We start from the raw sequence: 25317 nt of genomic DNA, 5'->3' as shown, positions 1-25317 counted from the left end.
CATAATCACCTAATATACTATTGTTATTATTATTTTGAACAAACACTGACCTATTAGATCAATAAGAATAAGAAAAACAAAAGATTTTATTTTCCTTTCTTTTATTCCTTCTCTAACGCTCTTCCTTTCTTTATGTAAATCTGAGTTTCTGATCTAAACACTTTTGCTTCTTTCTGAAGAACTTCTTCTAACATCTTAAAAGTGAGGTCTATAGGCAACACATTTTCTGTTTTTGTTTGTCTGATAAAGTCTTTATTTCTCCTTTACTTTTGAAGGATGATTTTGCTGGACACTGAATTGTAGGTTGTTGGTTTTGTTCTTTCAACACTTTCAACATTTCACTCTGCTCTCTTCTTGCTTGCATGGTTTCTGGAAAGAAGTTGATCTAATTCTTATCCTTGTTCCTCTGTAGGTAAGAAATTTTTTTCCCCTCTGGCTTCTTTCAAGATTTTTTCTCTGTCTTGTTTTCTTCATTTTGAATGATATGCCTTGGTGTAGATTTTTGGTATTTATCTTGCAGGTGTTCTCTGAGCTTTCTGGATGTGTGCTTTGGTGTCTGTCATTAGCTTTGGAAAATTCTCAGCCATTATTACTTCAAATATTTCTTCTGCTCCTTTCTGTCTTTCTTCTTCTTCTGGTATTCCCATTTTGCTTATGTTACACTTTTTGTAATTGTCCCAGATTTGGGACAGACTGGGTCCCCAGGAGTTTTTTTTAACTCTCAAGCTAGTTCTTGCTCAATCTCCAGCAATTAGTCAATTACATTTTAAGTATTCCTACATGCTCCATCTCTGGTGGCTTCTGCTCCATGTAAGCTATGATTCACCCATCTCTCCAATTTTTGGAGTAGGAATTTTCCCTGAGACCTTAATTTTATGATGTTTCTAAGAAGAATTGTTGATTTTCAGTTTATACAGTTTTTTTCTTATTGTAAGGATGGGAGTGATGACTTCCAAGCTCTTTCCATATCAGAATGGAAACTGGGCAGGCTTATGTTTTTCTGGTCATAAAATCTTCCCATTAATTTTCTTTTGAGGTCACCGTTTGCAGGGCTAAGTCTTAGAGGGCATCTAACGGTGGCTTTCCAAGGCACTGTCATCCATAGATAGCTCAAAGTAGGCGTTCAGGGCTCCTTTCATCTCTAGTTAGCTCTCTGCCAGGCAGTGGTTCTCTGCCAGGTAGCTCAGAGCCATGGCCACATTGCAGCTTACAACTGAGCAAACTCTACACGTAGGATCGTTGCTGCTTCACCTGGGGCTCTCCTGCTTTCCCCTAACTGCTTTAAAAACAGACTTTCAATGAATTCTCCTGTTTTGAGACTTACCTGAGCCCCACCTATGGGGAGTGCTGGTGCCTCAAATCCCTGAGACTTTCTGGGCTTCAACATTGTGAATCAGGAGTGCTCCTAACAACTTCTGGTTTGGTGTTGCCTGATTCGAATTGGTTTTTGCTCAAATAAACTCTCAAAATTAAACAAAACAAAACACCATTGTGAATCGGCTTGCTTATACCCCACTTCCACATCCCACCTGCCCTCATTTTAGGCACTTTGATGTTGGTGCTCTCTGGTCTTATTTACCAATCTGTCATCTTCATTCCAGCTCCCAAGTTTTGGTTGACACCATTTCCCCCTACTCTCCTAGTCTCTTTGTCCCTTTCAGGTTTGTGACTCATGCTACTTTACTCTCATTTTCAGTGAAGTTTCTGGATGAGCAGAGGCAAACGTATTCAATTCACATATTTAATTGGAAACATTTTTGCCCTACCTACTGTCAAAGAAAAAATTATTCTTGACACTTGTGTTAAAAGATAAATTAAGGCATATTAAAATTTTAAGAGTTCATTTGAACAAAAATCTGGTAGAATTGCGCATCACCAAAACTTAATCGGTTAGGAGCTCTCCATCAGCAGGAGCTGGGGGAAAGACTTTATAGTGAATATGTGGAAGCAAAGCAAAGAAATTATCTGATTGGCTATAGCTTAAGCATTTGCTTATTTGGAAAAACCTAGTTGGCTCTTCGTGATGGGTTGCCCTTAGTTTTTGATTTCTTAACTTTGAGGCATTGCAGGCTTAGGTTTTGGTTTGCTTTTGTAGGGTACTAAGGCATTAAAGCTACCTCAGTCTAACAGCCTCATTTTTTTAATTAATTTAACACCTGTTAAAGACACTGAGGCAGATTTTATTCAGGACTCTGGCGATAGGTGTAGGAGCTACTGCAATGGGGTTTTGTAGCAGGGGAGAGAGATTTGGCTCAGCTCTACACAACAAGGGAAAGTGGAGATTTATAGCCAAGAAGCAGGTTCGGGGTGAGGGGCTCAGTGGATGGAAAATTACTAAGAGGCAGGGTCATTGTTCGCTAAACTGACCTAACAGGATTCTTGCTGAAGGCAGGTTAGGGTGATAAGATATTACCTGGGGGATGGTGAGGGATGAGGAATTTGATTAGATACAGAGGGTGATTAGCTATCTGGGGTGAGAGATTCTGGCTAAACTGACTTCACAGAATTCTTGCTAAAATTGGACAATGCAAAGACAGACACAGGAGTCCAAGATCAGGCGTAGTTGAACAGAGGGCTCAGAGGGGCCTGGCTAAAGTTTGGTCAAGGAGAAAATCTTTGTCACTGTTTTTTTTATTTATTTATTTTTAACGGTTATCACCAGAAGGTAAATATTCTTTAGCCGACTGTTTCTCATTTGTGCTAAGAAAAATAATGGCCAGCCGAGCATTTTGCATCTCATCAAGCTTCTTATTAAATATAAATGTAACTTACATGTCTATCGTTACTGTCAGTCTGATGGAATCCAAGCTAATACTTTCTGATTTCCACAGAACTCTGTCATTAGCTGGTGTTTCCTGAAGCCTAAAGCTCTCCTTTTATAATGTGTTTGATGGTTGTGTGTGAGGGAGGCAGGAGAGTTTTCAGGTAAAGGTGGCTCTGTGATTAGGTGCTAGATGAAGGGGCTAAGGAACCTCATAAATTCTTCAATAGAAAGCTGCGGGCTGAGTCCCTGCTGCCTTTGTGTTTGGAATTTAAAACTATTCCCAAGGTATGTATGAGCGTTGCTCTCTCGTCACAACCCCTCCCCCACAACATGGTGCTCTCTCACTATCCATTATCTGTTTTCTTTTGATAGCAATTTTTTTGTGTGTTATAACTTTGATTTTGCTTCAGCTCCATTTGTTCTGATTTCTTTGGTAATGACTGCTTTCCTTCCATCTTTACCATCTCTTTATTTTATCTATTTTATTTCAGTTGCTATGTCTTAGATTAGTTCTCTTATAAAAGTCTATTCTGGTTTAATGAAAAGCAATGCTTTCTTTTACCTCACTGAGGATAAACTGCATAAATTATATTAAAAAATCTCATGCTTTCTGAAGGATCTCTATTGGAGGTGAGGCCCTGTGAGATTTTCATGTGAACCTTTGCTATCTTGCTCTTCTATTGTTTGTAATACTGGGTTATTTTTGTTTGCAATACCAGGTTAATTTGTTTTTTATCCTATGTCTTTACTTGTATATTTTTGTTGAAATTATCTGGATTTCTTTTTTTCCGGTGGAGGGGGTACTAGTTTTAAGGCTGGTGACTTAAAACCCGTTTGACCATAGGGAGAGTTATCCAGAGACAATACTAGGATAAACTTGGCATTGAAAATTTTGATTTTGGGTTTCCATTCACTTTGGAGGTCTCTCTCTGTCAGTGGAGGTGAGATTATCGTAAGGAGCATCTCCATAGTGTCTTCTGTGGGAGTAGAAGGCAGCCACTATTTCTTAGTTCCCCTTGTAGATGCAAATTATCAGTTCAAATCATCTAAGCAAAGAAAAAAGACCTCTCCCAGTCTAATCTGAGAAGAAAATCTCCTCCCAGCTCGGAGAACAAAGGGAGAATAGACCAGAGGCTTGTTTACCTTTCACTGCTTGGGGGATTCCGAGGCCAGCGAGCATACAGATGCAAAAGAAAGCTTAGGGCTGGACATCCTTTTCTGACTTTTTCTTTCTTCTTTTGTGGGATGCAATAGACAGACCTGCCCAGAGGCAAGGGAACTAAAAGAGTTTCTAACTTGGGCTGGGGACTAGGCGATGGTAGTATTGCAAAGGCCTTTGTTACTGATTAAGGTGGAGAGGATGGTAAAATATAGAATCCAGAGGGGAATGCAATGGGAATGCAACCTAAGCATGCTGGGTTTGGGAAACTGAATAGTAATTTTCCCTCCCTGGAAGACTGACAGGATAGAGTGTTCTTTCCTTTAGGAGATTCTGATAGGCCAAACTTGGAGGGGGATCCTTCCCCAATATCCCACCTCCTCTTGAGAATCACGGACCACATTGAGAGGAGGGTGTTACTCATAAGACTAAAGAAGATGTGGGCTCCCGTAGTGATACCCAGGTCTTAACCAGATGTCCTTCTTAAGGGCAATATTCCCAGGAAATCGCCATGAGAAAAATGAAAGCGTCAGTGATCAGATTATTTTTACATTAATTTAAAAATGCTTCAGTATAGATAGTGTAGTGTGATGTGTCCTAGTTAGTTTTATTCTCTTCTTAGGAATGGTTAGTTGACGCTTGAAGATCCCTAACTGAGAAAACACACGCCAGGGGTGGTAGGTTAACATCTGAAATTCTCAGCTCAGAATCCACATTCCAGAGGGGCTAGGTTGTGGCCCCAGCCGTCCTTCTTTTATATCAATTCCAGGGGCTTTGTTAATTAGCGTATGAGGTTAGAAATGATTTCTCATTGGTGAAGTGAGTTTCAATTTATGTGGATGGGCTAAAAGGTTTTAGGGGTACTCTTGCCTTTGCATAAATGAGGTAAAAACATCTAGCCAGCCTAACAGTTTATACACTTTGGATTATCTCTCCAGGCTTGGGATGCTCAACTGTGTCTGTGTTACCAAGCCCTAAGGGACCAGTAACCCGCAAGTGGGTCCTTTTGCCCGGAGCGGCTCCCGCCAACAGAAAGAGACCAGGGTCGGAATAGCAGAGCACAAACGCTATTCATTGATCAATGAAGGGAGGAGGCAGGGCTTGTGCTTTAAAACACCTTCTCTGGAAGGGAAGGTGAGCAGGGTTCTTACAGGATGTGAAGGGGGAGGGGTCTCCACGTCATCACTGGGGGTGAGAGCATTTGGGGCGTGCGAAGATCTTCCCTTCTTGCACGCAGCACCTTTTGCACACGTTTTCCTTTGCACTCAGCACCTCTTGTGCACCGCACCTCTTGCTCATGGCACCCCATGCCATCTTGGACCTTTCTGGTTTAGACCGTTCTACAGTTTGGCCATCTGGCAATGCTCTGCCTTGGTTCCTATAAGCAAGCACAACTTAAAAACAAAGCATTTAGAGATATAAAATGTTTTTAGGGACTGCTCTGGGTGACATCTAGGGCTGTCATGGGAGCATTTTGTCACCCAACTCTGACTTGAGAGTTAGCTCACTCCTGCCCCCCAGCTGGACACTGTTCTCCCTGCCTCTAATGCCTGTAGGATGCTGCTGGAGCACCTAAAAGGCCAGAGTGTTGAGACTTCATCAAGCTCACTAAACAGGTGGTGTGATTGTTTGGGGGCTTGATTGCTAAATATTTATACATATGGCAGAATGAGACCTGAGTCTTGCTTCAACTATAACATACCATCTGGAAGTGAGGTCTCTGTAGTTGTCACCTGCCTCTTGCTTTTGAAAGCCATGGGTATCTATCAAAAGGCAACTAAAAACTATGCATGACCGAATTGGCTTAGATACATTTGAAACAGCCCTGCAGCTCCTTTCTTATATCGTTCATGGTCTTTGGCCACAAATGCATGTAAGTAGCCAATGAATATCTGTAATATTTTCATTTGTTCTAAAAATAATTTCTTCTTTCTCAGATTACTCCTTCATAGCACCAAATAGAATTTAAATATATGTATTAGATGCAGGGAATCTGGCAGAACTAGGAGAGAAAAAACAAAATCCAGAGAAGGTCTAATAAAATAATAATATAATAATGATAGTGTGGGCGAGGAGAAAGTTTTCCTTCTACCCTTCTAGCTTCTGTGGCTGGTATAAGAATTAAACTGACATAAAACAGATTAACAGGAGGAAAAAAACCCCAATTTAATTATGTACATACACTCAGGGGACCCACAAAGATATGAGACTTCAAAGGTGGCCAGAGGATTGAGATTTATATACCAACCTGAGCTAAGGAAAGGGACAGGGGTTTGGGGCATTATGTGGGGAGGAGGCAACTCACGAGACAATGAGAGGAGGAAATGTGTGGTAAATAAAAGTTGCCCTTTTATGCAGATAAGACTCAGGTGAAAACAGTTCTCTCTCTTAGTAGCTCTATTCCTGGTACAGATACTCTTTCTAATGGAAATATCCTTTATTAATGTAGATTGTTCCCACAAATGGGGAAATTTATACTTTCTTTTAGGCAGTTAAAGGGGAGTTAAGGGCTTTTCCTGATTCTGCTGGGTCTTGATTGCCTGGCTCAAAATAATCCACAAGCCAAAGTGGCATAATTTGGGGTAGTATGTTCTGAACCCCTTCAGTAATAATAATAGCTTTTGTTACCACATAAAAATGCGGTTCTCCTACCTGCTTAAACAAGGCAATTAATTATGGCATCAACTTTTGGGAGAGAAATCAGCTTTATTCTGCAAGATCAATCTGCAGGGAAACAGGGGGCATGTGCACTCAGATCTGTCTCCCTGATTCAGGATTTGGGGCAAAATTTAAGAGGTTAGGGAGAACAGGCTGGTATGTGGAAATGCTGGCAGGACAGGTTTTGATCAGTGGGCTTCAAGCATTTATAGTAAGGTTCTAAACATTTATGATAAGTTTCTAAATACTTGTGATGAGGTTCTAAATATTCATGATGAGGTTTTAAACATTTATGGTAAGGTGGGAAGGAATTTTAATACTGGATCTCCTGAATGACAGACCTGTCACTTCTGATAAGAGTCTGACTTTTACGTTCTGGTCATGCCTCCGTCCTTTGGTTCTGTGGGGAGGAGAATCTTTAGTTCTGCGGTCATTTCAGGTCAAGATTTCTTCTTCTGCACGTGCTCTGGCTATGTGACTTCACAAATTTTCTGAAAGGCAATTCTTAATCACTCTGTTGATAAGATGGGGTCAGTTGAACTGGTCCTGGAGGGCCTGCAGTTACACTTTTTCATTATTGCAAAATTAACTCTACCTCTCAGCATATACAAAAATACATTCTATCTGTATTAAAGAAATAGACATAAACACTTAAAAAAATCATAGAAGAAACTGATAATATTTTAATAATCTTGGGGGCAGGAAAGCCTTCTGAAGTGTGACATAAAACCCAGAATCAAAAAAAGAAAAGACTGAGAGACTTTATTAGATAAAAGCAAAACATCGATGTATGACAAAAGATGTCATAAAAGGTGTTGTTAAAAAGCAACAATCTGGCAGAAAATATTTGCATTGTGTAAAGAAATCAGAAAATAATTACTTGCAATTGCACTAATTAAATGATGACAGAGATGATGGTTCTTAATCACTAGGAGGGTGTGTCTATCTGTCATCTATTCAACATCATAATTTTTCCTCACTTAATGACACAATTTGAATATATTTCCATATTATTAAGTACACTTCTAGAACATAATTGTTAATAGCCCCCCAGAATTCTACTGTACTGAGTGTGGTATATGAGTTGCAGTTACTACAACAGCACTGCTCTAGAGGAGAGTAAGCCCATCAATTTCATCAGCCACCCTCCTCTATCCTTCCCCCATCAGTGACACAGTCTCCTTTAAATAAACATTGGACAATATTTATGAAGTGGTGCCAAATTACTAGCCTGACTAGTGCACCTGTGTCTCTTGATCCAGTACTGTCTACCTCTCTTGGTTCAGTTTCACCAAAACCTTTTTTCTTTTTCTTCTTTTTAAGCAGAACATTAGAAAAAATATGCAATAGAATAAAACCAGTAAATGTGTGAAAACTCCATAACTAACTTGTTCAAATTACAAGCCAGGTTTCTCAATAAATATATATATCATCCTTCTTGTCAATAGATATCTTCATAAAATAACAGGAAACTGAGTCTGATATGTAATTAAATATAATAAGTCACTTCTTCAGATAGCCTTAAATAATACTTTTACTTCACAGAGAATACCAGACACAAATTATTTTGAGTAGTTTCTTGTTTACAGATTTTGAAAAAGTCTGTTTTCTGTTAGAGCAAACATATTAAAATTTATTTAACAATTAAACTGAATTAAAAGTATTTTGGGGAGTTCATGATTTCAAATGATTTTTTCAAATAAAATGTTAAAAGTTTTACATTTGTAACGTATTTAGTGAAAAGGAATGAGATCGCTTTGATGAAATTAAAAGGCAGTCTAAAATATACTATTTTAATTTTTTATATATTTATGACATAGTAATACATTCTCCTGATTAAAAAGTAGAAAACACATAAAGAGGAAAGAAGAAAAAAATCTGTTCAAAGTCTCACAACTGTTAATATTCATCGTATTTTTTTCAGTCATTTTCTAAGTAAAGTTTCCTCTCATCTAGCCTTCATAATTATTATTAGATTATGTGCAGTGTAAATTCTTCATTTTTCAGGTGACATAAAATAATGCATTTTTAACAGAATTTTAATTCTATGAGAAGGATCTTTCATCCAAAGAATGCACATTTAAGATATGACCCCTCTGTCTAACAGATAGCCATAAACAACATCCTGCTACCATAGATGTGCTTATAAGTGAGTCCCTGTTCAGTACAGAACCTTTTTGGAATTTAGAGAAGACATTTGGATAACAGTACTCACTTCAGCCCTCTTCCCAATGGCAAAGAGAATGGCTTTTGGCAGCCTGGCTTGTGATATACTGCCAATCACCAGAGGCAATGCCTGACAATTAACTTAGAAAATCTCATCGCTTTTGACTGATAGAAAAGAAAAGGGATACTTTCCAATTTATAAATGTTTGATTTATTATTGCATGGCAGACACAAAACAAATTTTGTAATTATGTCAAATACCTCCTTGCAGTAGGTTGGTGAACAGACATCTCTGTCTACAGATCAGTGATAGTTATAGCAGACATCTTTTAGGTACAGGCAGCTCTCAGGGTCATTGCACCTACAACCGATTCAAGCTCTGAACTGGGCATTTACGTTTGTTCTTAACCTTGGTCCAGAGAGGACTCACTTGCTTGCTCCATCATGCATTTCCCTTCAATGGAGTCTAGCCTCCCTAGGGAAAGCCTGCTGTGGAAGCCGTGGCCTTCTCAAATATCAGTGCATAGACTGCTTTATGCAGACACAATAAATAGTGCACAGAAAATAAAATTAATGCAACTGACCTGAGGTATTTATCTACCTCTGGCACCAGAATTTCCTTCCCAGAAGCAGAAACCCTGACTCTATGAAGAATGAAAAGCACACAGTACAACCATTTCAAAGCAAAACCCCCAGTGTGCACAAAACACTGCTTTGGATAAAAGATGGCAGCTGCAGAGCTGGAATGGTAGCTGGTTGCCATGACTACCAAGGCTCTGATTCAGCCACCATATGCCACCTGGTGTTCTCAGTCTGAAAAAGCAGGTCTGTGTTGTCCTAGATTGGTTATGGAGCTAAGGCCATAGTTCTTCAGAGCAACAGTATTGGCCTTGGATGTGAAGCAGTGTTTGCACTGTTTTACCAATTGCTAGAAGATTTGGGGGACTACAGCCTAATCACTTAAGGCACAGGTTCAGCTGGGGAAAGGAAACAGACACACTCCCTTCTCCCTTTTTAAAATAATTCTTTTTTCTCTCCTGGAAACTCTGCTATATGATATTCATTCTCAAAGGTTAATTTTTGTCCTCTTTTCGGGATAAATTTGCTACCCAAATCTACTAGGTCATACAATATTGCAATAGCAACAAACTCAAAATGTTGGGTACAATGATTGCAGAACATTAGATTGTACCAATTCTCAGGAATCGAGAATCCTTAACACCTTTATCTCCTTCTAAAAGTGCTATATGGCAAATAACAGCTGTATGACTTTATTTTAATGTTGAATTGTGTCCAAATTTTTCACATATATGTAAATTACTTATTTATATATATTACAAATCTATAATAATTTTTATACTGTTCTACAATGGAAGATAGAGATTCTGGGCATTTATCTTGGGATTCCTTGAGAATGTTCACAGTCATTGGGTAGTTATTGTTATGCAATAATAAGTAAATATACAGCATACTATATAATGATAATATCACATAAAAATGTCAGCTCTTACTGTAAGTTTTGGGGACTTCATGTTTGATTTTTATATTTATGATAAAGACACCAACTAGGTTTAGATATTGCCAGTGATTCAACTTTGAATAAACATTTCATGTTGCCCTTCTTTCTAGTTTCGAAAGCTATTAAGTGATTACTGATTTCATATTAATGATTTGAGCATTCAGAATTGTATATGTATTTTGCTGTCATTTTTACCAGTATTGAGGAAAGAATTATCAATGTAATAAACTAATAAGATGGTTAAACATAAGAAAAAAAAAACCCATTGGTCTTTCAACTATTCTTGTATTGTGTCAGGATTTTTATTTTTATTTTCCTGAGGAAGATTAGCCCTGAGCTAATATCTGTTGCCAATCCTCCTCTTTTTTTTTTTTTTTTGGTGAGGAAGATTAGCCCTAAGCTAATACCTGTTGCTGATCCTCCTCTTTTTTATTTTTTAATTTTTTTTTTGGTAAGGAAGATTAGCCCTGAGCTAACATCTGTGCCCATCTTCCTCTATTTTGTATATGGGATGCTGCCACAGCATGGCTTGATGACCAGTGCATAGGTTCTCACCTGGGATCTGAACCTACGAACCCTGGGATGCTGAAGCAGAGCATGCAAACTTAACACTATGCCACTGGGCCTGCCTTCCTCTTTTTTTTCACTTGAGGAAGATTAGCCCTGAGCTGTCATCTGTGCCAATCTTGCTCTACTTTATATGTGGGTTGCTGCCACAGCATGACGAGTACTGTAGGTCCACACCTGGGATCTGAACCCACGAACCCAGGCCACCGAAGCGGAGCGCTTCAAACTTAACCACTAGGCCATGGGGCTGGTCCCAGGATTTTTAATACTATGGAATTAAAACAAATTTTGATCTAGAGTTTGCTATAACATGTAGTATCCTTTTTAATTTTAAGATTCATCAAAACAGCCTCATTAATGTAATTAGTTGACTTTATAATAAGTAAATATTATAAATTTGAATTTGTAAACTGCATTATGTCGATTGAAAATAGCTTTTCTTTCTCTTATATATTGGGGTCCCGAATACAATTTATTTGCAAAATGAGTTCTGCTGCTAAAAACAAGTCTGAAAATCACTAGACTCGATAATATCAGGGCCCTAGTCAAACATCTTTTTGAAGAGAACTAACCCAGTCTCAGTAGACAAATCAGTTGAGGAAATTTCAGGGAATTTGGCCTCCTTTCTGGCCCAGATAGAAGTACCAGTAGTTTTAATCACCCCCAAAAGAAACTCGATTAGCAGTCATTCCCCATTTCCCTGAATCTCCCAACCCTAGGCAACCACCAGTCTACTTTCTGACTTTATGAATTTGCTTATTCTGGACATTTTCTATAAATGGAATCATTTAATATATGGTCTTTTGTGACTGGCTTCTTAGCTTAATGTTTGCAAGGTCTGTTCGTGTGGTAGCGTTAATCGGTTCTTCATTCTTTTTTATGGCTGAATAATATCCCATTGTATGGATGTACCACATTTTGTTTATCCATTCATCCATTGATGGACATCTGGGTTGTGTAAGGTTTCCCTGAGGAAGAAGAAATTCTGCCTGTTGCCTGCAGCATCAGCTCCTGCCTGAGAGCTTCTGGTCCGTCCCTTCTTATGGTCTCTCCTATGGCTTTTGTACAACCCAAGCCAGGCGTGCAATTGAGTAAGCCAATTCCTTTCAATAAATCTCTTCATAAGTGTGTATACATGCATACTGGTTCTTTTTCTCTGGTGGAATTCTGACTTGCGCAGATTTTTTTCCCACTTTTTGGTTATTATAATGGTTGCTATAAGCATTCATGTATGAGTTTTTGTGTGGACATATGTTTTCATTTCTCTTGTGTATATACCTAGGAATAGAACTGCTGTGTCATTTGGTAAGTCTATGTTTAACATTTTGAGGAACTGATGAATTGTTTCCAAAATAGTTACACCATTTTTATGCTCACTAGCGGTGTATGATATTTTCTCCACATCCTTGCCAACACTTGTTATTTTCTATTTTTTGGATTATAGCCATCTGTGTGAGTATAAAGTTGTATCTCATAGTGGTTTTGATTTGCATTTCCCTGGTGACTAATGATGTTTAGCACCTTTTTACGTACTTATTGTCTATTTGTATATTTTCTTTGGAGAAATGTCTATTTAGATCATTTACCCATTTAAAAAATGGATTATTTGTCTTTTTATTATTGAGTTGTAATAGTTCTTTATTTATTCTAGATACAAGTCCCTTATCAGATATATGATTTGCTAAATTTTTCTCTCATTCTCTGGGTTATCTTTTCACCTCCTTGATGGTGTCCTTTGAAGCACAAAAGTTTTTAATTTTGATGATGTCCAACTTATTAATCTTTTCTTTTATTGCTTTTACTTTAGGTTTCATATCTAAGAGACCATTGCCTTTCCTGATGGCCTGCCCTGTGGATTTTAGACTTATCTAGTCAGCCCCCACAATCCAACCCAGTTTCCTAAAACAAGGTAATAAAAATTACACCTGTGTTTTCTTCTACATGTTTAATAGATTTAGCTCTTACATTTAGGCCTTTGATCCATTTTGAGTTAATTTTTGCATATGATGAGAGGTAGGGGTTCAACTTCATTCTTTTGCATGTGGATATTCACTTGTCTCAGCACTGTTTGTTGAAAAGACGTTTTCCCCCATTGAATTGGCCTGACATCTTGTAGAAATCCAATAGGCCATAGATGTATGGGTTTCTTTCTGGACTTTCAATTCTAGCACATTGATCTGTATGTCTATCTTGGTGCCAGTACCACACTCTCTTGATTACTGTAGCTTTGTAGTAAGTTTTGAAATCAGAAATTGTGAGTCCTCCAACTTTGTTCTTCATTTTCAAGATTGTTTTGGCTATTCTGAGCCCCTTGTGTTTCCATATGAATTTTAGAATCAGCTTGTCAATTTCTTCAAAGAAACTGCAATAAGATTTTCCCCCCCCAAAGCCCCAGTAGATAGTTGTATGTCATAGTTGCACAGCCTTCTAGTTGCTGTATGTGGGACGCGGCCTCAGCATGGCCAGAGAAGCAGTGTGTCGGTGCGTGCCCGGGATCCGAACCTGGGCCGCCAGCAGCGGAGCGCGCACACTTAACCGCTAAGCAACGGGGTCAGCCCTGCAATAAGATTGTCAAATAGAGATTTACTGAGCTCCATGCGTTTGAGCTTTTCTGACTTGGCTTAACACCTCTGGGAATGTATTTAGACAGAGAAAACATGAGTGGATATAGATACACAGGTAATTGTTGCTCTACATGGTTCTAAAATGTACGAATTTAAGTTACCATGGTTTAGTTAGGCAACACCAGTCTCCCAACTACATGGTCCGAGTTTCAGTGGTCAGAGAATATTAACTGTCATTAATTGTATAAAGTACAAACTTTGCTGCTAGTTCTTGAGTCCACAAATTACTACATAGATAACAGATGCCCATAAGACTCAGTGATCAGTCATCATCAGTCAGTCAGTGATTGGTCACTGTGCATCTGTTTTCCCATCACACACAGACAGCAAAGGATGTAGTTGCATTGTTTCCTTGCCTTCCAGTGATAAAGCCACACATTTTACAAAAGTGGATAATTAAAATAGAGAATTGGGAAAAATGATGAATGGAGGAAAAAAACAACAATAAAACAAAAAGTGATAATGCTAGAAGTGAAATTTGAATCAAGCATAAATGGAGTTATAAAAGAGATCACTGGGTGTGGGAATGTTGATACTGTCATCATTTGAGAGCCTTAGTGGATACGCAGCCAGAGGTACTTAGTGAAGGCGAATTTATCGACATAAACGAGGAAGGTGGTTGGGAGGAAAAGGATGAAGGTATCCCAGAGGACGTGACATCAACATGAATCTTGACATTAAAGGAACTCTCAGAGAGATCTCATGACATTGAAAGGACAGAGGATAAAATGGTGGCATCTGATCCAAACTTAGAAAGGAAGATGACAGTTCTCCAAAGTATGGAAAAGATGTTTGTCTGTACCATAATTTAAGTGAGAAAGAGGCAAAAACTGTTCAAACTACTCTTGATAAGTTTTTTACAAAGACATAAAATACTTCAGTTCTCATAGTTTCTAAAATTATAACTTATGTTGTAGTAAATAAATGTTAGTTCTGTTTTTTTTCAATTTCATTGTACATTCATGATCAAGAGTAAGAGAATTTTCAACATTTTGACAAAAATTTTAAATGTCACAGATGATTGTAATTTTTCCCATTGATTATTAAGATTGCTTTGCACGGTTTCAGCTTGCATGGTCTTTTTTGAAAGTCTCACATGCAAAGGGAGGATTGCCTATAGTTGATATGATGTTGCCTATTGGTATAAATTTATGTGCATTTATCTTATTTAAAATAATTTAATATTATTAATGGTTTTCTACATTAAACTTCAAGCTTCAGTGTTGTGCCTGGCCTGTAGAAGTCGCTGAATTTTATATGTAGCCACTTAATTTTATTTTATTTTATTTTTTATTTTTTTGTGAGGAAGGTCGGCCCTGAGCTAACATCTGCCAATCCTCCTTTTTTTGCTGAGGAAGACTGGCCATGGGCTAACATCGATGCCCATCTTCCTCCACTTTATATGGTACGCCACCACAGCATGGCTTGCCAAGTGATGCGTCCGTGCATGGCCGGGATCCGAACCGGTGAACCCCGGGCCACCGCAGTAGAGTGCACGCACTTAACCGCTTGTGCACCTGGGCCGACCCAGCCACTTAATTTTATATATAAAAAAAATTTCTTTTTCTTAAATACCTCATTTTATTATGTTTATATTTGTTTATGTTTACTTCTGGACACAACCTTTACCTTATATGTTGGTGAACTAAATGCTTTAAAATTTTCCAATTTTTAAACAATGTTGTAAACGTTCTACTCACCAGTGTGTGTGTGTGTGTGTGTGTGTGTGTGTGTATAAAATAAAATAGAGATAGTTTGAATCTAAATTCCTTCTTTTCCCTGCTCACTTTGAAAGGAAAACAATTACCAATCGCCTATCACCTTCTGAAAGTAGAAATTCAAGATATTGAAATAAAAATATACTATTATATATAAAAGACAATTTAGAACGATCTCTAGATAAAGTGTAAACAGTCAAAAATCAATAGCTTTTCTTTATAATAGCATCCCAGTGAGAAATGAAAATTAAAAAAAAAAAAATTGACGGTAGCACAAATCTATAAATTACCCAAGAATAAATCAAACAGGAAAGGTGGAACACTTATCTGAAGAAATCTACATGATTTTACTACCGGACATAAAACAAGAACTGAACACAGAGACATACTATGTTTCTGGGTGGGAAGATTTAATATAATAAAGCTGTCAACATTTCTCAAAATATTACATAAATTTTGTGCAATTCCAAACAGAATCCCAATGGAGCATTTAGGGGGATACTGAAAAGTTTCTATTTTCATCTGAAGAAAAAAAAAAAAATGTGATAATTACCAAGAAATTGTTGAAAAGAGTAATAGCGAGGGAGGACCTAACAGATAGTAAAATATATTATAAAGCAACACCAATTAGTAGTTTTGGTAGAGGAATAAACAAATAGATCAGAGGAATCAAGAAGACCCCAGAAACAGACTCATCTACTATAGGAGTTAAGCATATGATAAATGGAGCATTTAAAATCAGTGAGAAAAGGGCCGGCCTGGTGGCTTGGCGGTTAGGCGCTCGCGCTCTGCTGCTGGTGGCCCGGGTTCAGGTCCCGGGCACACACCGACATACCGCTTCTCCGGCCATGCTGAGGCCGCATCCCACATACAGCAACTGGAAGGATGTGCAACTATGACATACAACTATCTACTGGGGCTTTGGGGGAAAAAATAAATAAATAAATAAAATTAAAAAAAATAAAATAAAATCAGTGAGAAAAGGTGGCCTTTTTGAATAAATGGCATTGGAACAACTAGATTTCTATTAAAAAATGTATAACATTATGGCTATATTGCATAGCACGTGCAAAAGTGTTTTCAGATGAATTGAAGATCTAAATGTAAATACAGAAAACAAAACAACTACAAATGATTAGAAAAATAGAAGTGATTTATATAATTTTAGGATAGGGTAAAAAAGTCAGAATGTCTAAAGGAAAATACTGACAGATTCAACTATATGACATTTTATTTTACATGTTTTTCTTAGTTAGACTTCATGGATGGGCGTCAAGTTAATCATATGCCTCACTTCATGGCACATTCATGTTGTTAGCTCGTCCGAGGCTCCTCTTTTGTTTTTATACATGTACCTACGCATTTATGTATTGTCATTTATTCCTTTTCATCTTCTCACTCCCCTACATATACAAGTAACCATTCTAATATTTTAAATGCATATTCTTTCATTTGTATTGCTCCAAAATGGGTAATGTTGTTTAGAATGCGTCTCTAATTATGTAAATTATATGATTATAGATCTCATCCTGTTTCTTCTCTGTTTTGTTTTCTCTCTTAGCACTATGTTTTAAAGCATCATGTTGCTATGTTTACACTTAGCCTGTTACTTCTTCTGGCTGCATAGTACTCCACGGTGTGCATTTACCAGATTTTAGTTATTCTCTCCTCTGCCGTCTGCACCAGACTGCTTCCACACCCAGCTACAACAAACAACACTGCTGTGAGCACCCTTGTGCATGCAACCTTATGGACACGGGTGGGAGTTTCTTTGGAATAACTGCTTAGATTTGTGGAATAGCCAGACCACAGGGCATGCACGGACCAAATGCCAGACTGCTCTCCAGCGTGACTGTGCTGACAGAACACACTTCCATAAGCACTTCGTTAAGGCCAATCTCCCCCAATTTTTCTAATTTAACAAGTATAAAGCAATCTCATTATTTTGTTTTCTAATTTATATTTAAAGTGAGTTTCTTGTAGACAGCATATGGTTGGGTCTTACATTTTTATCTAGTCTGACAATCTTTGCCTTTTATGTATTTTGAATTCTCAAATTACACTAGATGTAATTATGGATTTGACCAAGTTTGCATCTACCATCTTGGTATAAGATTTTTATTTGTTCCATCTGTCCTTTGAACTCTTTCTCTTTTTTCCCTACCTTCTTTTGGATTTACTGAATATTTTTATGATTACGTTGATCTCCACTATTGACTTATTAGCTCCACATTTTTTTTTTAAATGATTGCTCTAAAGTTTCCCTGATGCGTGTTTAACTTAGACTATTGTCAACAACTTCCTGTTCAATATAAAAGCCTTATTACAACATACTTCCATTTCCCCACTGGATAGCTAGTTGGCAGCTGGTACAGGGATCAGTCTGAACATTCTGTCCTTAAGAAGGCTGATGACAGGTATCCAAGAACTTCGTCGGTTTATGGATTCTCCAGAAGAATATGGGAGTGTAGTCGTCGAGTATACACAACAGCTGTCTCTGTGTAACATCTGCCTGGGTCCTTCTGTTGGCACCATCTTTTAGTTAGGCTAAGGCTGCACCACTTCCCTCAGGAATTTCTCAACTCGCCCCCTTTTGGTCAAACGAGCTCCAAATGGAGCACGTTTAGTATAAGGGGTTAGTCTTTTCTTGACACAGTCTTCTCAGTTGGATGTCAGCTGGGGATAAAGGAATGGCTGCATAGCAACATTTTTAGCCCCTGGCTATCAGGCAGTGGAGGAGGGCACAAAGGGATGAGGACAACCACAAATATTAAGAGAAAATTGGAAAACTAAGGCCTAGCAAGAAAGTAGCTTCACTAAATTTATATAAGCTGCGTTTTGTGTGCTTGTTTTAATGGAGTATTTTAACTATTTGGTTCCTCATCAGAGATAAATTATGGATCACACATTGTAGTTTTGAAACTTCTCGCCAGAGTAGAATCATTGTAGAAATCAGTGAACTGCAGTGTCTTAGATCCTTTTTGATATCAGGTTTTCCTTATTTTTTTTATTTTTAGTATATTTACTTATTTGCTGCAAAATGCTTGATTGTTTCCATTTGGTCCACGGCTTGGGCCAGGGCTCCAGGATGGTTAAACAGCTGCGTATTGGCTGCAGGAAGAGGCTCAGGCAGAAGCCCTGAGGCCAGGGGGGGCCAGTGGTGCCCCTCAAAGTCTGCTGGACTCCAGAGGCTCCTGGTTGTGCTTGAGGGGGCGTCTTTCGAGGAGATACTCACCCAGTCCCCCAGGGGCCGGCCAGCCTGCAGAGGTTAGGCAGGTGGTCGCCTATCTTCTTGATGAGTTTCACCTCCGCATCTAGGAAGTGGCTCTGCAGGAAGTCACGAGATGGGGGTCTACGCGGGCCGAACTGAGGGCATGCAGAAGGGCCTGATTCAGGTTCTTCTCCAGGACCATGGTGGCTTCCGTGGCGTCCAGGGTTTTACCCCACTCATGTTGGGACCGCTTCTGCACGTCCTGGACGAGAGTGCTGCGGCCTCGCTGGTTTTTTTTGTTTTTTGTTTTTTTTTGTGAGGGAGATCAGCCCTGAGCTAACATCCATGCTAATCCTCCTCCTTTTTTTGCTGAGGAAGACCGGCTCTGAGCTAACATCTATTGCCAATCCTCCTCCTTTTTTTTTCCCAAATCCCCAGTAGATAGTCGTATGTCATAGCTCCACATCCTTCTGGCTGCTGTATGTGGGACGCGGCCTCAGCATGGCCAGAGAAGCGGTGGTAGGTGCGCGCCTGGATCCCAACCGGGCCACCAGTAGCGGAGCTCGCGCACTTAACCGCTAGGCCACCGGGCCGGCCTGGCCTCGCTGGTTTTGCATCTTCAAGAGACGTGCTTCTGCTCGGCCAACTCGCGGCAGAAGTGGCCCACGCCCTCCAGAGCCACATCGTCGGGGTCTGCATAGAAACCCAGAGAGGTAGGTGTAGGAGGCCTGCTGATGCAGTTGAGCAGGCGGTTGACGGCAGCCTCCCCCTCAGTGGACTAATTCTGACAAATCTGGAAGCTCATGGTTGATGGGAAATAAGGAGCTAAGCTTGGAAAATGGTGTTGGCTCATCCCAGAGGTAGAGGATGGCAGAGAAGATGGTCCCGGAGGTTGCAACTGGAAAAGAGATTGGAGGGTGCTCAGAGGCTGGAAGAAAGGGGCGTCCCTGGGTCTGTTGCATCCAAACACTGTTGAAGCAAAAGACAGATCCGCGGGGGCCGGGCGCGGTGCCTATCAGGTTTTGTTTTAAATGCTTGAAAAGGTTGGACAGCAGATTCAACATTGGAAATTGATAGTGGTGCCCATGCTAAAAAGGATTCATATGCAAGGAAAGAAGTAAGGGAAGGGAGGTGAGATGACTAAGAAACCTAAGCTCAAGTGTGAATCCTATATCCTGATGATGCATCTTGATTTGAAGGCCTTGGCAGTACACTCTCTACACCTATGTCATCTTAATTTGCAAAATCTTGAATTACAGAATTCACAGGAAGCTGTCTGCTTTGGTAGTGGTCTGTTTCTGGGGCCTTTTCGTGGGCCTCAGAGGTAGGTCTCCAGCCAGTTTGTATGGCCGGGTTGTAGAATCATAAGTTCTTCTCTCCCTTTCTCCTTTTTCTTCTCGCGGTATAGTATAAATAACGTGAAATTTATCATTGTAACCATTTTTGAGTGTACAGTTCAGTGGCATTAAGTACACTCACATTGTTGTGCAACTATCACCACTAGTCATCTCCAAACCTTTTTCATCTCTTCCAACTGAAACTCCATATCCATTAAACACTAACTCCACACTCCTCCACTACCCCCAGCCCCTGGCAACCACCAGTCTACTTTCTGTTTTGGTGAATTTGACTACTCTAGGAACCTACTATAAGTGGAATCATACAGTATTTGTTTTTTTTTTTTTTTTTTGGTGAGGAAGATTGGCCCTGAGCTAACATTTGTGCCAATCTTCCTCTATTTGGTGAGGAAGATTGTCCCTGAGCTAACATTTGTGCCAATCTTCCTCTATTTTGTATATGGGATGCTGCCACAGCATGGCTTGATGAGTGGGGCACAGGTCTGCGCCCAGGATCTGAACCTGTGAACCCCAGGCTGGCAAAGTGGAGTGGTGGAACTTAACCACTATGCCACCAGGCCAGCCCCGATATTTGTCCTTTTATAACTGGCTTCTTTCACTTAGCATAATCCCCTCAGGGTTCATCCATGTTGCAGTATTTCTAGATAAGTTAGTCTGTAGAGGTGTATTATTGGTGTCCCTTTTGGAGGTGTGGCTGGCACCTGCCGTGTATATAACTAAGTACACAAATAATACTTGTTGAGATCAGGATGTATCACGGTGGACTGTGTCAGTAGAGAACTCAACCAAGTCTTAAGGGCATTTTAATAACAATTTAATATAGTGAGAATTTATGGAGATTTTGAGGTATAGATCCCATTATCATTTGGGCTAGAGGTAAAACTCTGGGCCAAGCTTCTCTAGAAGCAGGGCAGTATTGGTTTTAAAGTATCATTAGCTTGCCTTTTTCTTCTTAGAGCTTCGGGGATGGTGTGGACTTTTCAGTTTAATGTACTTTGCATACATTAAAAAAAAATTTTACCTGTAAAGTAAGCTTTTATCATTATTAATTATTGACGATGCTTCCAGGCAGGAAAACAAAATCCATGTTTTTGTATCAGCATGTTAGTCTTTTGGCAAGAGACTGCTTCAGATCAACCAGAATATTTATTTATAAATAATTATTAAAATATATATCAAAGCTTGAAACAATAAAATGAAATTCATTTGTAAATGTTCAAAGGGTTCTTTAGGTAGGGGTTTCAGTCCTTGCCCTACAGCTTCAGTGTTTTATTGGTTTATGAAAATTACGAATAAGGCAAGATTCTATCAATAATTGAATACGTTTTTTTTTTCTTCCAGAAACTAGATTAAATAACTGTCTTTTTATTGCCTATAAAGGTTTAGTCTCTGTTTGATGCAAACCAGTAATAATAGTAAGATAATGCATTTTCTTTATTGGTTTTAAACTTAATAGTGAAATCTTCTTTGGATGTTGGATTATCTCCAATAATTTTATTGGACTTCACAAAGAAATTAGAAAATACCTTTATTTTCATAGCATGGGAAATTCATAAACTACTTTAAAGGTGTAATATCTACCATTAAGCCTAGATGTTAATTCTTAAACCTCTGGTAATGTGGCATGTTTGGGTCAGAGTTATCTGAATAGAATGGTTTGTTAGCAACATAATATTTTAAATAAAATATTTAGAAATTACCTTAATTATTCTTAACACCAAATAACATCATATTGTCATCAGAGTTGGGTATCAGACAAATTAGAATGAGATGAGTTTAGGGTTTTAAATTGGAGTTTGTACCCTATAAAAATAACCTTGACTTTTATGAATATTGAAAGAGGTTTGGCATAGTTAGAAATGCCCAGAGTAGGGATCGCTGTAATATCTGTTAAGAAAGGAAAAGGCCTGTTTAAGATCTGGCTTCCAAGAGGGGCTTTTGCGATCTCAACTGTAGCAACCAATTTTGTATCCTCCTGACAGAGAAAATTAAAAGGCAGAGAAGTAAGAACAGTCTAGTTATATTTGTCCATGAGTACTAATTATCATCTTATCAAATTTTAAGTTGGAAAAATATGCATGTGCATTATCATTTAAAGGCATTTTCATCCTTTAATCTGCTAATTGATGGGCATTCTATAATTTTGGTAAAAATAAGAGAGAAGGGTAAATTAAAATGATTAGTGACCAGTGTTTTCTATCTTTATCTTATGTTAAAAAACAAAATTCAGCTGAGTAAGTTTTAAAGATCTTATTGACTTTATTCGGCTATTCATGAGTCGGGCAGCACCCACTCTACTAGATAGAAAGGAGCTCTGAGGAGCTGTACAAAATGAAAACATTCTAAAGGCAGAAGGGAGCAGGAACAAGGAAGTTGTACTAAGCAAACTGGTGTAATTAAGTTAAGTCTCAGTGTGGCGACATGGGGTTTAGTATAAGTGACTCCATTTTGGGCCTGTTGTCTGGCTTTTAACACTTACTTAGAAATTTTCCAGGTATCCAAAGATAATTCAATAATTAACTCAATTTAATATTAGTTTAAGGGCTTAAAACTAACTAAAGATTTGGATGTTACAATTTATGCTGACATATTATGTCTGTATGATTTATAGCATTGTAAGAATCCGTCTTAGAGTTATCTATTATAATTTAATTTGATAACTTACATTTTTTAAATTTGATAATTTAAATATTTTATAATCTTGTATGAATTAGCTTATTTTCCATTAAAATCAGTAAAGGAAATTTAGAAAACTCAAATTAATTAGCCTTTTTATTAGAAAATAAATGCAATAAAATATACTAAATAATTTTATACTGGTAAAATCAGGGAAAAGATAGCTATTTCTAATCCAAAAGCATAAAATCTAATTTATCCAAGGAATCATCCTGGTCATTACACACAACTTTTCCCTATATAACTGTGTACCACATATTAAAACTTTTAGGTTGTTTAAAAATAATTTTTCCTCTTGACATGTTTCCAAGTAGCCATGTAACCAATTAACCATTAATTAAACTTATAAAGTTTTTTTAAACTTTTTTTTTACCACTTTAGCACAACATTTTTTTTTCTTAGAAACAGTACATTTAAAGCGTAAAAAAGAAATCCCTAGGAAACCTTGCATTCCTCTTCACATTTACATTAATATTTGATATATTAATATTGTTTCTATTGGATAATTGGAATAAGAACTTTCTCCATTAAATTTTAATAAATCTTAAGTCAGGTTTATTAATTCTTCCTAGAGATAGATAAGATATACGTTTGCTCGAAAAAATTGTATTTATAAAACGGGAAATTTTACCAACTCTTCTGCAACTAGAGTGGCAATGGTGATAAAGTAGCACAATCTAACATGAAAACAGAGATGTTGGTATCTATTAAGAATATTGATCTGTTAAAGAAACAAAGACATATAATTATGTACCAGCAGGACCCTTGGGAAAATCATTATTGAAATCTAATTTTATCATTTCCTTCTGAATATAACAGCATAATCTCTCATTTTTTCAGTTTCCATGTCCCTATAATAATGACAATTTCCTTTTTTTTTTTCTTTTGGTGAGGATGATTGGCCCTGAGCGAACATCTCTGCCAACCTTCCTCTATTTTCTATGTGGAATGCCGCCACAGCATGGCTTGACGTGTGGGGTGTATGTCCGCACCTGGGATCTGAACCGGCGAACCCCAGCCTGCCCAAATGGAGCACGCAAGCTTAACCACTATGCCACCAGGCTGGCCCTGACAATTTTGTTTTTTCAGTCTCTTGCATAGGGCAACACCAAATCAAAGGGTTCAGATGATTGCAATATGAATGATGGTCTCTCCTGTTGCTGAGGATCCATGCTATGCTGCTGCTAAGCCACTTTATAGCCTGCAGTTGGACCCCGAGGAGGTGAGAGAGAGAGCCTCATATCTCATCAGATATGAGGAGGAGGTGAGAAGCTGCCTTATTTCAGCCTCCTTGGCAGATAGGGAAGAGAGTGAGAAATGGCCTTGTAGCAGTTCCTCACAAGCCTCCTATGCACTCACGTTTTGGGAGGATCCAGGATGTTGTGCCAAGACTCAGATCAGCTGCTGTTCAAACTTGGCCTATGTGCCTGTGTGGATGCATGCAAGGTCATTAGGTATTAACAAGAAGCTGTTCTTTTATATTACACAGTGAAAATCTGTATTCAGGGACTTATACCAAAGGATATATGAGGCATTCCAAAGGGGTCTACCACCAGGTCAGAAAGCAGTTTCCTGTTCAAAGAGCCTGAAGAGGGAGGTGGAAATCAATGGTGCTAATGGTCAGGTACAGCTGTGATTGATGACACCTCTGCATAAGGGCCGTTCTTTTCATGCCACCCACCTTTGAAGAATGCTCTTGGAATTTTGGATGTCATCAATGCATTTGGAGCCTCTAGCTTTCTGATTCTGCCTCCTAGACTCCCAATTGCCCAAGGTCATTTTAGGCAAAACCCTGTTGCTGTCTTTCTTGCAGTTAGCTGGTGTAACCTACGTGCTGCTCTTGTTCCTTCGGTTTCCATAGTTGGCGTTTGTTTCCTTTCAGAGGCTCCTTGCCCAGAATGCAAATGAAGTTGGCAAGAGGAGATAATTGGTCTTATGGTCTCCATGGTAATTGTTCATGGCTTCTTTGCCTCCTCCAGGAAGGTGTTAGGAGGAGGATAATATGATTTTATACATGACACAGTCATGTAGGGGAGGAAAAAATATCTCTTCCTCTACCTGTCTTGCATTCTCTGGTGGGAGCTCTATAAATTGTATTGACAAAAGACAGATCAACAAGAGAAAAACAAACAAGTATATTAACATGTGTATAGCTCATGTAACACATGGGAGTATCCAGAGATGAGTAACTCAAAGGTTTGGTTAGAACTTGGGCTTGCTTCTTAGCAAAGGAACAATAAATTTTTAAAGAAGTGACAAGACAAAGGAAAAGTCTCTAAGGGCAAATTTTGAAGGCAAATATGTGGGAGACTAATGGTGGACAAAGGCTGGTTAGTAAAGTTTGTTATGTAGATTCCTCTGGTGTGGTCTCCAGACTGATAAGGATCTAAAGTTGTCTCCAGTGATTAACTTTTGTCCTTCCTGTTGGGGGGGGAGGGACACACCATTGTAAGTTTGTGTCCTGCTTTTAGACAAATAGGGGGAGGGCAGAGAGCTTTTCTTGCCTCTGTTTCTTCTCAATTGCCTTCAGCTCAAAATAATCCTTATGCCAAAGGGGCATATTTTAGGATGGCAAATTCTGGTCTCCTTCAGTCATAATTACACTGGTCCTTATATAGTCAAAGGACCCCTTTAATACCGATACATCCTACTGTTTCCTCCTTTTATTGTCACTTCTTCTCCCCTTCCTCCCCTCTGTAGCTTTATACTGGAAGTAAATGCCAGCATGGGCCTTGCCCTTTTCTTTTTTTAATCCTGCCTTTTGTGCAGATCTTTGAAGTTACCCAAGGCAGTGATCTGTTTCTCTCTCCAGTTTCAATATTGTGTCACCTCTTCCGAAATAGTATTCACTTTGGTTAGAAAGAAGTGGGTTTCAGCCTGAAGAACAAACATGGCTA

General features: G+C 38.6%; 1 long non-coding RNA gene across 1 annotated transcript; it reads left to right on the top strand.

The window, feature by feature from the left end:
* The first annotated feature begins 2701 nt into the window (after positions 1-2701).
* Positions 2702-23650, top strand: LOC147918284 (uncharacterized). The gene is made up of 3 exons (XR_015553337.1): positions 2702-3049; positions 12641-12742; positions 23510-23650. It is a non-coding gene; the product is annotated as an uncharacterized LOC147918284 (long non-coding RNA).
* The last annotated feature ends 1667 nt before the right edge of the window (positions 23651-25317 follow it).

The sequence above is a fragment of the Ceratotherium simum genome, chromosome 1 (assembly GCF_057802395.1).
Source record: "Ceratotherium simum simum isolate JZ-2026a chromosome 1, ASM5780239v1, whole genome shotgun sequence".
NCBI lineage: Eukaryota > Metazoa > Chordata > Mammalia > Perissodactyla > Rhinocerotidae > Ceratotherium > Ceratotherium simum.
The sequence above is the reverse complement of the archived record's forward strand: the minus strand, read 5'-3'. Positions and strand labels throughout refer to the sequence as shown.